This window comes from Oryctolagus cuniculus, chromosome 19, assembly GCF_051225735.1.
Source record: "Oryctolagus cuniculus isolate XC-2025 breed Fujian yellow rabbit chromosome 19, ASM5122573v1, whole genome shotgun sequence".
Lineage (NCBI taxonomy): Eukaryota > Metazoa > Chordata > Mammalia > Lagomorpha > Leporidae > Oryctolagus > Oryctolagus cuniculus.
The window spans coordinates 51,559,476-51,572,456 of NC_142885.1; the positions used below are offsets into that span (position 1 = coordinate 51,559,476).

At 43.6% G+C, this 12,981-nt stretch overlaps 1 long non-coding RNA gene across 4 annotated transcripts in view; it reads right to left on the reverse strand.

The window, feature by feature from the left end:
* The window catches only part of LOC149120593 (uncharacterized), a 258,624-nt gene that overhangs the window by 173,046 nt on the left and 72,597 nt on the right, over nt 1-12,981 (reverse strand). Inside the window, exon 4 of one of the 4 annotated variants that reach the window (XR_016226351.1) lies at nt 4,269-4,701. The exons of the other annotated variants lie outside the window; for them this stretch is intronic. This is a non-coding gene — a long non-coding RNA (uncharacterized LOC149120593). Of the gene's footprint in view, nt 1-4,268; nt 4,702-12,981 lie in introns of those variants that run through there. 4 annotated transcript variants of the gene reach the window in all.

A 12,981-nucleotide genomic window follows, 5' to 3' on the forward strand; every position in this document is an offset into this window, starting at 1 on the left:
ACAGTGCTTTATACTTTGTGTATCTGTGTGGGTGCAAACTGTTGAAATCTTTACTTAGTATATACTAAGTTGATCTTCTGTATACAAAGATAATTAAAAATGAATCTTAATGAAGAATGGGATGAGAGAGGGAGTCGTATATGGGATGGTTTGTGGGTGGGAGGGTGGTTATGGGGGGAAAACTGCTACAATCCAAAAGTTGCACTTTCAAAATTTAGATTTATTAAATAAAAGTTAAAAAAAAAAGAACACGGCCCACTGCCACCACCTAGTGAAAATATGCATAAATTACAGGAGCAAATTTGGCACAAGGGCTTACTGTACAGACAGCAACTCTCTCTCATTCTCCCAAACGGCTGTCAGTCAGCATATTTGGACAACAGTTCAACATGGCAACCTAGTTCTGCCATTATCTTCTTAGCTAACATGTCCATTTTATTTAGTTATGTTTACTGGTTACATTGGTAATATGGTTATAGCTCACACAGAGCTTTCACACACTATCTCATCAGTGAGCACAATACATGTACAAGGTACTAGGAAAGGTTAGAAAACTAGACTTGGAAAGGTTAAATTGATGAGCTAAAATACTATTTTAAAGGGTACATGTTATGTTCTAAAGCTTCTTGACTATAACTGGTGACCATTTCCACTCATCCATGCTGATTCAAGGGTTTTGTTTTATGTTTCATTGATCAGCAACTGGTTTTCCTCTAAAGTGTTGCATAGGAATAAAACAGGAGACACATTAAACCCCACCAAGGAGGATTCTCTTGGGACATTAGTAATAACACAGCTATAAGCTTGATTACTGACAGGTTAGTGTTGTCTGTGAAGTGAAAATGATTTATTTTTAGTTTTTATTTATTTTCATTTTTATTGAAGTGCAGAAAAAGAGAGAGATGGAGAGATCTTCCATCACCGGTTCATTCTCCAAATGCCTGAAACACCCAGGGCTGGGCCAGGCCAAACCCCGGAGCACAGAGCCTGGATTTCAGTCTCTCATGAGGGTAGCAGGGACCCAGTTACTTGAGCCATCACCTGCTGCCTTCTAGGGTGTGCATTAGCAGGAAACTGGAATTGGAAGTGGAGGCAGGGCTTGAACTCAGGAACTCTTCTGTAGGATGTGTGTGTGTGTGTGTGTGTGTGTGTGGAGCATCTTAACTACTACACCAAACAAACCCTGAAAGTAATACTTCCGCCCACTCAATGAGAAGGGAATTAGACCACCTTTGAAGGAAAGAATGGCCAAAGAATTTGAGGAAAATTCTTTTACTTCTTACTAACTTAACGGTTTATTTATTTTTTGGGATAACTGTTTTGATTTACATTATATTAAAAGGGTTAATGGCTCTACTAAATAAAACGTTCAACAAGTAAAAAGACCCTAGACCAGCAGAAAAAGACAATGACCAAATGAGAAGATGTTCAACACCACTCATACAAATTTTAAAAAGGAGGACTTTTTAAAAAAGATTTACTTATTTATTTGAAAGGTAGAGTTACAGAGAGACAGAGAGAGATCTTCCACCTGCTGGTTCACTCTTCAGAATGGCCTCAACGTACAGGACTGGGCCAGACTGAAGCCAGGAGCCAAAGGCTTCATCTGTGTCTACCATGTGGGTGGCAGAAGCCAGGCATCGGGCCATCCTCCTTTCCCATCACTGCTTTCCCAGGTGCATTAGCAGGGAGCTGGATTGGGAGTGGAGCAGCCTTAACCCACTACACTGCAACACCAGCCCCAGAAGGGCATATTTGAAAGCCCACCACTGAGGTGTGTATACAGAAAGAGAAGTGAGCAAGGGAGAAAAGCTTCTGCCTGGATTTCCTGACTGTGGGTCATTTCTGAGACCACGCTATGCCCTTGCTCTAGGTGCTTTATAAAACATAATGGTATACTTAAAAATTAAACTGTCATGGGCGCCGGGTTCTAGTCCCGGTTGCCCCTCTTCCAGTCCAGCTCTCTGCTGTGGCCCGGGAAGGCAGTGGAAGATGGCCCAAGTGCTTGGGCCCTGCACCCGTATGGGAGACCAGGAGGAAACACCTGGCTCCTGGCTTTCTGTGTGTCTCTCCCTTTCTCTCTGTAACTCTTTCAAATAAAATAAATCTTTTAAAAGAGAGAGAAAGGAAGGAAGGAAGGAAGGAAGAGGGGAAGGGGGCGAGGGGGTGAGGGGGCGAGGGGGCGAGGGTAGGAGGAAGAAAAAGAAGGGTGGGTATTTGGCAAAGAGCTTACAAAGCCATTTGGGATGTTCACATCCCATATTGGAATGCTTGGGCTTGAGTCCTGGCTGAGTTCCTGATTCCAGCTTCCTGCTAACACACATCCTGGAAGGCAGCAGGTGACAGCTGAAGTGTTCGGGTCCCTGCCACCCACGTGGGGAATCCCACATTGAGTTCCAGGCTTCCAGTTTCAGCCTAGTTAGGCCCCAATGGTTGCAGGCAACTGGAGACTGAACCAGCAGGTGGAAGATCTCTCCCCTACCCTCATCCCGCTCAGTGTGAGTATATATGAGAGAGAAGTAGAGAGTGCGGCTGCCTTTTATATAAAATAAATGAAAATTTTAAATGTAAGTTTATCATGTATAGTTCTTTTTTTTCCCTAATAAGCATTTCCCGTGACCTTCCTCAAAATGGCTCACATGTTTTACAGTTTTTTACTGGGACCAAAGCAACCTCTGTGTTCTCTGTGGTGGTGAGTCAGTCATCTCTGGGGAGCTTCGGTGCACGAAGGTGAGGAGGCAGATAGGGAACTGAGGAGGGGCCCCTGTAGAGAGCAGGGTCCAGCTCCGGACTCCATGACTCGGTCCATCCAGGTTGGGGGCAGAGGAGACCAGGACCAAGAATGTCTGGGGAGGCACAGACACACAGAGCTGCTGCTTCAGGCTTCGAATTCAACGCAGCAACCAGCAGAATGATTTATTAGAATGACCTCACGGATCTATACCAGACAAATCTCATCTTCACATTAGGATCAACAATGCCAGAAATTGCTTTACTATTAGAGAAAAAATACATGCCTTTTATGGCTACGTTTGTGAACCTCATCCCACCAACGACTTATAAAGTTAATAGGTTTTCTGTATAGAATATGGCTTGTCTTATCTCCATTTTTAAAGTCTATTCATTCTTTTCCCTAAATTTTCTTTTTTGTTTTTCTTTTTATATTATGAAAACAATAACATGAATGATAGCCTTTTGGACAATAAAAGAAAATAAAATATTAAGTAAATTTCCCTTTAATTTCTTAAAATTTTTAAATTTACATAAAAGGAAAAATTTCATATACACAGTTTTAAGAACATAATACTTCTCACCTTACCCTCCTCTCTCCATCACTTCCATCCTCCTCCTCCTTGTCTTATTTAATTTTCACAAAAATAATATACCTTCAATTTACTTCACAATCACAAGCCTAACCCTCCACCAAACAAAGAATTCAACAAGTATCAAGTAGAAAAACCACTGTTCCTCAAGAGGACAGACAAGGACTATAAACAATCATCAGATCTCAAAATGTCAGTTTCACCCATATGAAGTTCCCTTTTAATTCTCTCCTTGATTGGTCTCTCTGAGATGTTACTACTGGTAACAGTTTGAAGGATAAGGAGGCTTCAGAAAGCTTTTGGAAGATGAGAATTATGGGGAAACTATGCTGGTTTCAAGTGTTTTTGAGACTCAAATCAACTTTCCTTTTAATTCCATTTTTCCAAAAACTTTTTTAAAAATTTATTTGACTTAAGTGAAAGGCAAAGAGACAAGAGAGACACAGAAAGATCTTCCATGTGCTTGTCTGCTCCCCAAATGCCCACAACAGCTGGCACTTGGCCAGGCAGAAGGCGCAGCCTGGAACTCCATCTGGGTCTCCCATGTGAGTAGCAGAGAGCCAAGTACTTGAGCCACCACTTGTTACCTCTCAGAGTAACAGAAGAAAGCTGGAATGGAGGGTAAGGCTGAGAGTGAGGCACTGGGACATGGAATGTGGACAGCCTAACTGCTCCTCTACAAAAAGCCCACCCCTCCTACAAGCTTTTTGAAATGCCCCCCCAACTCTCTCTTTTTGAAATACCCTTGTATGTTCTACCATGTTTTCTCAAGTGTACATTTATACACACAAAGTTGGACATATAACCCCACGCACACACACTCACACACATAAACACATATGCACAGTTGTGCCATAAGTGTGATTCTATTATGTAGGGTGCTCAGTGTTTTCTGCTACTCACTACAACATGTGGAGTTCTCATCTGATCAATGCAACCCACATACAAGATACCAGATAATTATCAACAACAGCAATAATAATAATACTGGTGAGGAAGCTTGCTGTGAGTGGACACTCTGCTCAGTGCTTCTCATTCTTTTATACACTCACCTTTCATGCTTGGTATACAGAGGAGGAAGCCAGGATGCCCAGAGATGCCATTAATCTTGCCCAGAAACACTCGGTCGGTGAGTGGCAGAGCCAGGACTGGAACTCAAGCAGGTTGGCTTCAGAACCCTGCTCTTGCAGTGTGGGGAGCATCTATTGAATCAGTAACATCAGGAACTGGGAGAGGATGCTCTGCAGGTTTTTCAAGCAGGGGAGAAATCATTGCAAGGTCTATTGCCAGGTCCTAAGGTTCCCAAATGCCCATTTCAAAGAGAGTCACAAGACTGGATAGATACTGGCTCCCTCTGTAGAGTTGTCACAGCCATGTCCTGCAAGAGGAAGGGTCCATGAGCCCCAGTCTCAGAGATAGAAGCTGAGAAGGTATGGAAAAGGATCTTAGCAACTCCAAACATTGTTGTCTTTGAAGACACAAGGCGGGCGTTTGCTGCAACTGTTAAGGCACCGTGTGGGATGCCCACATCCCATCTCCACGTCTCATCACAACCTCCTGCTAATGCACACCCTGGGAAGCAGTGGTGATGACTCAAGTACTTGTGTCCCTGATCCCTGTATGGGAGACTCAGATGCAGTTCCTGGCTCCTGGCTTCAGCCTGACTCATCTCCATCTTTTCCAGGCAATTGAGGAGTGAACTAATAGATGGAAGGTCTCTCTGTGTGCCTCTGTACCTCCCTCTCTATGTCTCTGCCTTTCAAATAAATAAAAATAAAATAATTAAAATTAAACGCAAACACAGAAAAGTTTGGATTTTATGATGATGCAGAACCTTAAAATTAAAAACACAGTAGGCGTTTAACAAATAGTGGATAGATGTTGGGTGATGGCTGATGTATGACAGGCATGTAGAAGAACAAAGAAGTGATGAAAGAAACAAAGATGCTGGGTTGGGTCCTAGAAATGAGCCCAAGTCTTTATCACTGAACAACTGCTTGTTCCTGGCCCAGGATGGGTCATCTTTCTGGAGTTTCAGTAATACTCATTTTTCTGACTTGGGAACTTCAGTACCACACTAGCCTCCTGACCTGTGAACCCCTGAGGTCATTTTCCTGCCAGCCAGTTCTGTTTGACCTTTATTTTATTCTTACCAGTTTGCATTCTTTTTACTTTTCTTTTATCTCTTTAATTTTCCTTTATTAATTTGGTCTGGCTTTCTTGTTTTAATTAAAAATGTACTATGTACTCCATACCATGAGTGAAATAATGCAAAAACGTGCAAACAAATGCCTCTTAATATCCCTGCTTCCATTCCTGCTTTCAATAGTCAACGTCAGTAGTCCAGTGTGTTTTTATTTACTCAGGGACAAACATATGTCCAAACATATAATAAAATAAAGGTTGCTTCAGGTATGTGTTTTTACAAAAACAGGATGCTGTACACCTTACTTTACAAGTTTCATCTTCCTAAATTATCATGGAGAACCCTCCAAGTCAATAGACACAGATAGAACTTATTTCGTTATTGTTAAATACATTTTTATAAATTATCACCAGCAAAATATATTTTTTGGAGTATGCAGTTCTGTGTATTTTAGCACACATATGCACTCATGTACCTGCCACCACAAAACGGTGACACACTTCCATTACCACAGACGTTGCCCCATACTCATAGGCACATCCTCCTCCTCTCATTGCAAAGCCTTGGAAACCATTAGCCATTGTGTCATTTTAAGAATAGCATAGGGGCCGGCGCCGCGGCTCACTAGGCTAATCCTCCACCTTGCGGCGCCAGCACACCGGGTTCTAGTCCCGGTCGGGGCGCCGGATTCTGTCCCGATTGCCCCTCTTCCAGGCCAGCTCTCTGCTGTGGCCCGGGAAGGCAGTGGAGGATGGCCCAAGTGCTTGGGCCCTGCACCCGCATGGGAGACCAGGAGAAGCACCTGGCTCCTGGCTTCGGATCAGCGCGGTGCGCTGGCTGCAGCACGCTGGCCGCAGTGGCCATTGGAGGGTGAACCAACGGCAAAAAGGAAAACCTTTCTGTCTCTCTCTCTCACTATCCACTCTGCCTGTCAAAAAAAAAAAAAAGAATAGCATAGGAATGAGATCAAACAAGGCTGCCTCAAAAAGTTCATAGAAAACTCGGATTAAAAGGTTACTTGGGACCGGCACCGCGGCTCAACAGACTAATCCTCCTCCTGCGGCGCCGGCACACAGGGTTCTAGTCCCAGTTGGGGCGCCGGATTCTGTCCCGGTTGCCCCTCTTCCATGCCATCTCTCTGCTGTGGCCCAGGAGTGCAGTGGAGGATGGCCCAAGTGCTTGGGCCCTGCACCCGCATGGGAGACCAGGAGAAGCACCTGGCTCCTGGCTTTGGATCAGCGCAGTGCGCCGGCCGCAGCGCGCTGGCCGCGGCGGCCATTGGAGGGTGAACCAACAGCAAAGGAAGACCTTTCTCTCTCTCTCTCTCTCTCTCTCTCTCTCTCTCACTGTCCACTCTGCCTGTCAAAATAAATTGCCATATTCATTTCATATGTAAACATTATACACACACAAGATATTTTGAAAACAATGGTGGATATGTTAATCTCATAACATGAAATTTATGGCAAAGATCATGAAATAAGGAAAGAACTGTGTGTTACTATGACATAAGTATAAATCAGTGAAGATAACTTTATAAACATCTATATACCAAGTAATATGGCTCTGCACATTTTTTTTACTATATGTACATTAAATCCCACATATGAGAGAAAACACATGTTTCTCTTCTGTGTCTGGCTCATCTCACTTAACAATCTCTAATTCCATCCATTTTGTTGCCGATGTCAGGATCTCACTCTTTTTAGGGCTGAGTAATATTCCATTGTGAATATATACCACATTTTTAAAGTCCATTCATTCAGTGATGGACATCTAGATAGATTCCACATCTTTGCTATTGTGTCCAAGAACTTTTTGAAGTCCTTCATATAATCATTTGAGATTGGCTTGTATTGTCTAGCAAAATGCCTTTGAGATTTCATCCAGGTTGTGTGCATCAGTAATTTACTTCTTTTTATTGGCTAGTAGTATTTGTATGGATGTACCACAGTTTATTTATATTTCTATTCTTTTTTAATGACTATAATATGTTTCATAGTAGCTATAGAACGAGTCTTATGTTGGGAACACTCAGGGTGGATTCAAATTTTTCCCCAAAGAAATATGAGTAATGTATACCCTTTTGCAGAGATGTGTTTATTAATAAAAGCTGATTCATTTTATATGTTTTTTATTTTCATCTACCTGAAACGCAGAGACAGAGAAGTGGGAGAGGAGGGGAAAAACGAGGAAGGGAGATCTTCCACCTCTGCCTGCTGGTTGACTCCCCAAGTGCCCACAACTGCCAGAACTGGATCAGGCCACAGCCAGGAACCCAAGAGTTACACCTGGGTCTTCCATGGAGTGGCAGGGGCCCAAGTACTTCAGCCATCAAGTGCTGCTTCCCAGGCTACATTAGTAGGAAGCTGGATTAGAACTGGAGCAGCCGGAACTCAGACCAGCACTCTGATATGAGACGTGGGAATACCAAACAGCAGTTTAACCTGCTGCACAATGCCCAGCCCTAAGCTGGGTTCTTCAGTGTAGGGTTGCTAGATACGAAGTTCAGGTTCTTTAACAGGTATTTTTTTCCAGTAGTTCTTGTCAAATATAATATCTTATCAGCAATACATGAAAGTATTTGTTTCCTTATATTTTTGTCAGCTTGAGATAGCGTCTCTTTTTAGTTGTTTTCCAGTCTAATTGATTTTTAAAAATGGTACCCCTTTTTAGCTTGAATTTGCATTTCCTTGAGCATGCTTTTGGGCATGCTCATACCTTCTTTGCAGAGCAACCCACTCATAGCTTTTGCCCTTTGTTCTCTTGTGTGGTTCATCAACTTCTTCTTAGTTTATGGCAGGTCTTTGAAGATTAAAAACATTAATATTTTTCTGGCACATGCATTATCCCAAAAATCCTCAGTTTGGATTTTTATTTCAGCTTTTTTGTTTACTTTTGTTTTGACTTTAACTGACTATATTCTTTTTCAATGTATTTTTAACTGACAAAAAAAAGTATATATTTATGTTGTACAATCTGATGTTTTTGATTTGATTTTGTTTTGTTCTTTTGCCATATGTCTGTGCTTGTTTTTAGTGCAGTCACACGTGTCTATCTTTGTATTTGTGAGTTCTGGGTTTCGAGTCTTGTTTTGTTGGAAATCCATTCCCTACACAAGGTTGAAAGACATTTCAGTTATTTTCTTCCAATATTTATTTTCCTCAACAGGCAAAAACAATCTAGGAGCTAACTTATTGTCATTCCCATCCCAATTTTACAAGTGAGGAGGCTGGGGCTTGGGAAGACTATGTTGCTAAGGGCCAGCATTGTGGCTCAGCAGGTTAAGTTGCCATTTGCAAAGCCAGTATCCCAAATTGGAGTGCTGGTTTGAGTCCTGGCTGCTCCACTCCCCATCCAGCTTCCTGCTAATGTGCCTGGAAAAACAGTAGATGATAGCCCAAGTACCTGGGTCCCTGCCACTCATGTGAAAGACCAAGATGGAGTTCATGGTTCCTGGTTTTAGCCTGCCACAGTCCTGGCTGTTGTGGCCATTCAGGGAGTGAACCAGTGGATGGAAGATTCTCTCTCTCTCTCTCTCTCTCTCTCTCCATTTTTCAATAAATAAATATTTTTTTAAAAAAATATTATGGGGGCTAGTATCGAGGCACAGCAGGTTAAGCAACTGTCTACAATGTTATTATCCCGTATGGGCATCAGATCATGTACCTGCTGTTCCAGTTCCCATCCATGTCCTGCTAATGTGCCTGGGAAAGCAGCAGGAAATGGCTCAAGTGCTTGAGCTCCTGCACCCATGCGGAAGACCTGGATGGAGCTCTGGGTTCCTGGCTTTGGCCTGGTCCAGTCCCAGACTGTTCCAGCCATTTGGGGAGTTGAACCAATAGATAGAAGTGCACCCTCGCCCTCTTCCTCTAACTCTGCTTTTCAAATAAATAAATCTTGAAAAAAAAATTTTTTAAACATTATGTCACTTTCCCAAGGACACACATCAAGGAAGGCATAAGCAATGACTTGAAGCCGGGAAGTCCTACAAGTCCCATGGACTTAACCACCCACTGGTCCCTCCTCCATTGGCTCCCAGTTAGATTCAAAGTCTCCTTGATATTCTACATATTCTACACAGACCACAGAGAAGCATTTAGAAAGCTTTACAAATGAGTAACAAGGCAAAGGTGGTGGGAACAAGGGGCTAGCACAGCTGGGGGATGTCAAGGCCCCAGTTCTGGAAGGTCAAAGCCAGCCAGACGGTAACCATGTAAGGAGGAGGGGAATACTCACCTTGGGGCCTTGGGAAGGCAATGCACATAGAAGACATAACACAGGCTTTGGAATCAGACAGACCTGGGAGAATGGAGACCATTCTGCCTCTTGGCTAAGCTGAGAATCCTAGGCCAGGTTACTTAACCCCTCTGAGCACTGGCTCTCTCACATGTACAATGGCAACAAGACTCGTCTCTCAGGGATGTTGTTAGGGTCTTCCAAGAGACAGCTGTCAAGATACCTGGCACACAGTAGGTCATTTTAGAGGTATTTTTCCTTCACTCTAACCCTCTAACACAAAACACTGAGACAGGCCCAAGAGAGGAAGCCGGTCTTGCAAACCAAGGTTTTATGAAGTTAAGGAAGCACCACACAGAACTTAAAAACCACAAGGACCTGCAGGCTCAATCTCCACACAGACCAGTGCTTTAGGTAAAATAACAATTGATGTTTACAGAATGCTGGCATGTGCCAGGTGTTGTCATCTCATTCACTCTTCACAGCAACTGTGTAATACAGGTGCTATTACTATTCACATTTAGAGTTAAAGAAATTAGCTACAGAGATTAAGTGACTCACAGTGGGTTCATACAGTTAGTAAATGGCAGAGCTGGGATTTGAAGCCAGGTAGTCTGGCTCCAGTGTGTTCTTAGCTGTATTCTAAATGATTCCATACCATACTACGTGGTACAGTATCTGTCCAAAAGCAATATCAGAGATTCATGATTAGCTCAGGGTGATCAGTGGGGTGGATGGGGAAAGGGAGGAAGCTGGAGCTGAGGGCTGGACCTTGAGGTCTGGAACAACTTTGAGAGAATATTATCCCAAAGGCCTGATTTCCTGATGCGAATCTGAAGGTTTCCATTTTCGCTTCCAGTCGTAAGAAAACCCCCCTCTCCTGACAGCTTCCTATGGAGTAAACTCAGCAAACCTGTCAGAGCATTTTATGTACATCGCATAGAAATCAGCACCACCTAACTTAATAAGAAAGAAATTTATGGGGAGAATTTATGAAGAAGCTGTAAGAATTGAAGGGGAAAACTGTACAACCAAAGGGCTGTGAACTGGAGCCACTCTGGTGGCAAGAACTCGTGACTGGTCACTTCCAGGCCCTGCCGAGCAGATGAACAAATTCCAAGTTATTTCCCAGCCCCAGTGATACTCTTCTTAAGAACACAGGAAGAGGGCACAGCCTGGGGCTTGTGCCCACCCTTCCACCAGAAGAGGAAATGGTATTAAGATGATGTCCTTGGTAGTCTGTGCCTACTTGGCTCAACTGAATCAGCCTGCAATTTTAATAGACTGCTGCCACCCCTCCAACTGCTTCTCATCTCGAGATCCTGCATCTCTCTTCTGTTCTCAGACAACGGGGGTGCAAGTTGGCGGATCAATTCCCCACCTTCCTTGCCTCCAGTGAGATTCTTGAGTTGTTCCCTCCAGGGATTATTCTGAGCTGTCCAACTTCAGAGGGCCTCTAGGCCAGACTGGTCCTCAAAACCTACGTGCCAGTCCCCTCATAACACATCCTCCATTAGCAGATCTCTCTTTCCTCTTCTCCCTCCCCAATTTTCTTACTGTGCTTCCCAAAATCACATCCCAAATAAACCACCTGAACTCAACCCTTTACCCACGATCCATGTTGGCAGCAATTCAAATTAACCCAAATACCATATTTGACAGCCCCACCAATATGATATCCTGGGGGGGAAGGGAATTTTCCTAAAGAAAAAGCAGGACACTGTTCCAAGAGAAAGGAGATAATATGTTGGACAGAAAAACAGAAGGATTTCCACCTCAGTCAGGCAGATTTTAGCTTTCTCTACACAAACATCCCACTTTAGAATCATCACCCAAAGCTTTGTCTATCCGACAAAGTCAATGTGAATCAATTCCTCTTCTAAAGCCTCAAGGCCAGAGCTGAGACATTCAGACAAAGTCAAGTCCGACACAGACACTTGAATGCACAATGGGAGGGCCCTGGGGAAGCCGTCAATCAGGTAGCATTACAATTGTCACCGCCAACAAGGGGGAACACATCTGCCATCTCAGCCTTCACAACAAGTAGACCTCAGATGGCCCCTCGTCACCATGCAGACGCTGAGAGCCTCCCACAGCACGCCCTAGGTACCTGGGTGTCTGGGAGAACATCTAGCCTTGAAGGCCACTCTAAGCACAGAGCTCACATAAGAATTCATGCCAATTAGAAAAGGGTCATAAAATCAGGACCCAATTCCTTGGGAATTCAGAAGTCTGCCTTGACTCTTGCCTGTCTCTCCAGGACACAGAACCTGAAGCTACCGAGAGACCAGAGAAGAGGCCTCAGATCTACTTCAAAGAGACTTTAGAGTACTGCTTCCCTGAGTCATCAATGGCCCTTTGCATGTAGAAATGTTAATATCCTGGCCCTCAGAGAGCTCACAGACTGACCTACAAACAAACAATCAAGGCACAGTCAGCCATTCACATCCATGGGTTCTGTACCTGCAGGTACAACCAACTGTGAATCAAAACTGTTTGGAAAAAAAAAATCCCAGAAACTTAGAAAAAGCAAAACTTGAATTTGCCACATGCCAAGCATGACCCTGAATCCAGACAAATGAAGTGATGTGCAGACACTCCCTGCTGCAGCGTCCCTGTTTCTCTTGCACTCATCTTTGAGCTTTGCTCATTCAGCATCTCATTTGTGTATGATGGAATTAGGTCTCCAATCGTTTCATCTGCACTGAACACATAGTTTTTTTTTCTAGTCATTATTCCCTAAATACCACAGAATAACGATTATTTATGTAGCATCTATGTTCTATTAGGCATTATAAGTAATCTTTAGATTACTTATAAGCACACAGGAGGATGTACATAGGTAAAATGCAAATGCTGTGCCATTTGATATACGAGATGTGTACATCTGCAGATTTGGGTGCCTCAGGAGTATCCTGGAACCAGTCCCTCACACAAGCCAAGGGACAACTGTGTAGGCAATATTCATTGATTCAATACATATGTATCGAGCTATAGCGATGTTATGTTTATATTCATGTCTCCCTCACACATCTGTGAGTCAGGTGGGTTTTGACTGATCTAGGCTGGGCTGGGTTCAGGTGTGCTGCTCTTGTCTCTCCTTCTCCTGGGAGGAGCTGGACTTGCATGACAGTTTTACTCCACAGTCGTAGCAAGAGTGCAGAAAGATCAGCACAATTACACAAGCCTCAGCTTGCATCCTGTCCACTAATGTCCCAGTGGACGAAGTAACAGTCAAGAGGCAAGCACGTGCACTCCACCCACCAGGAAGCC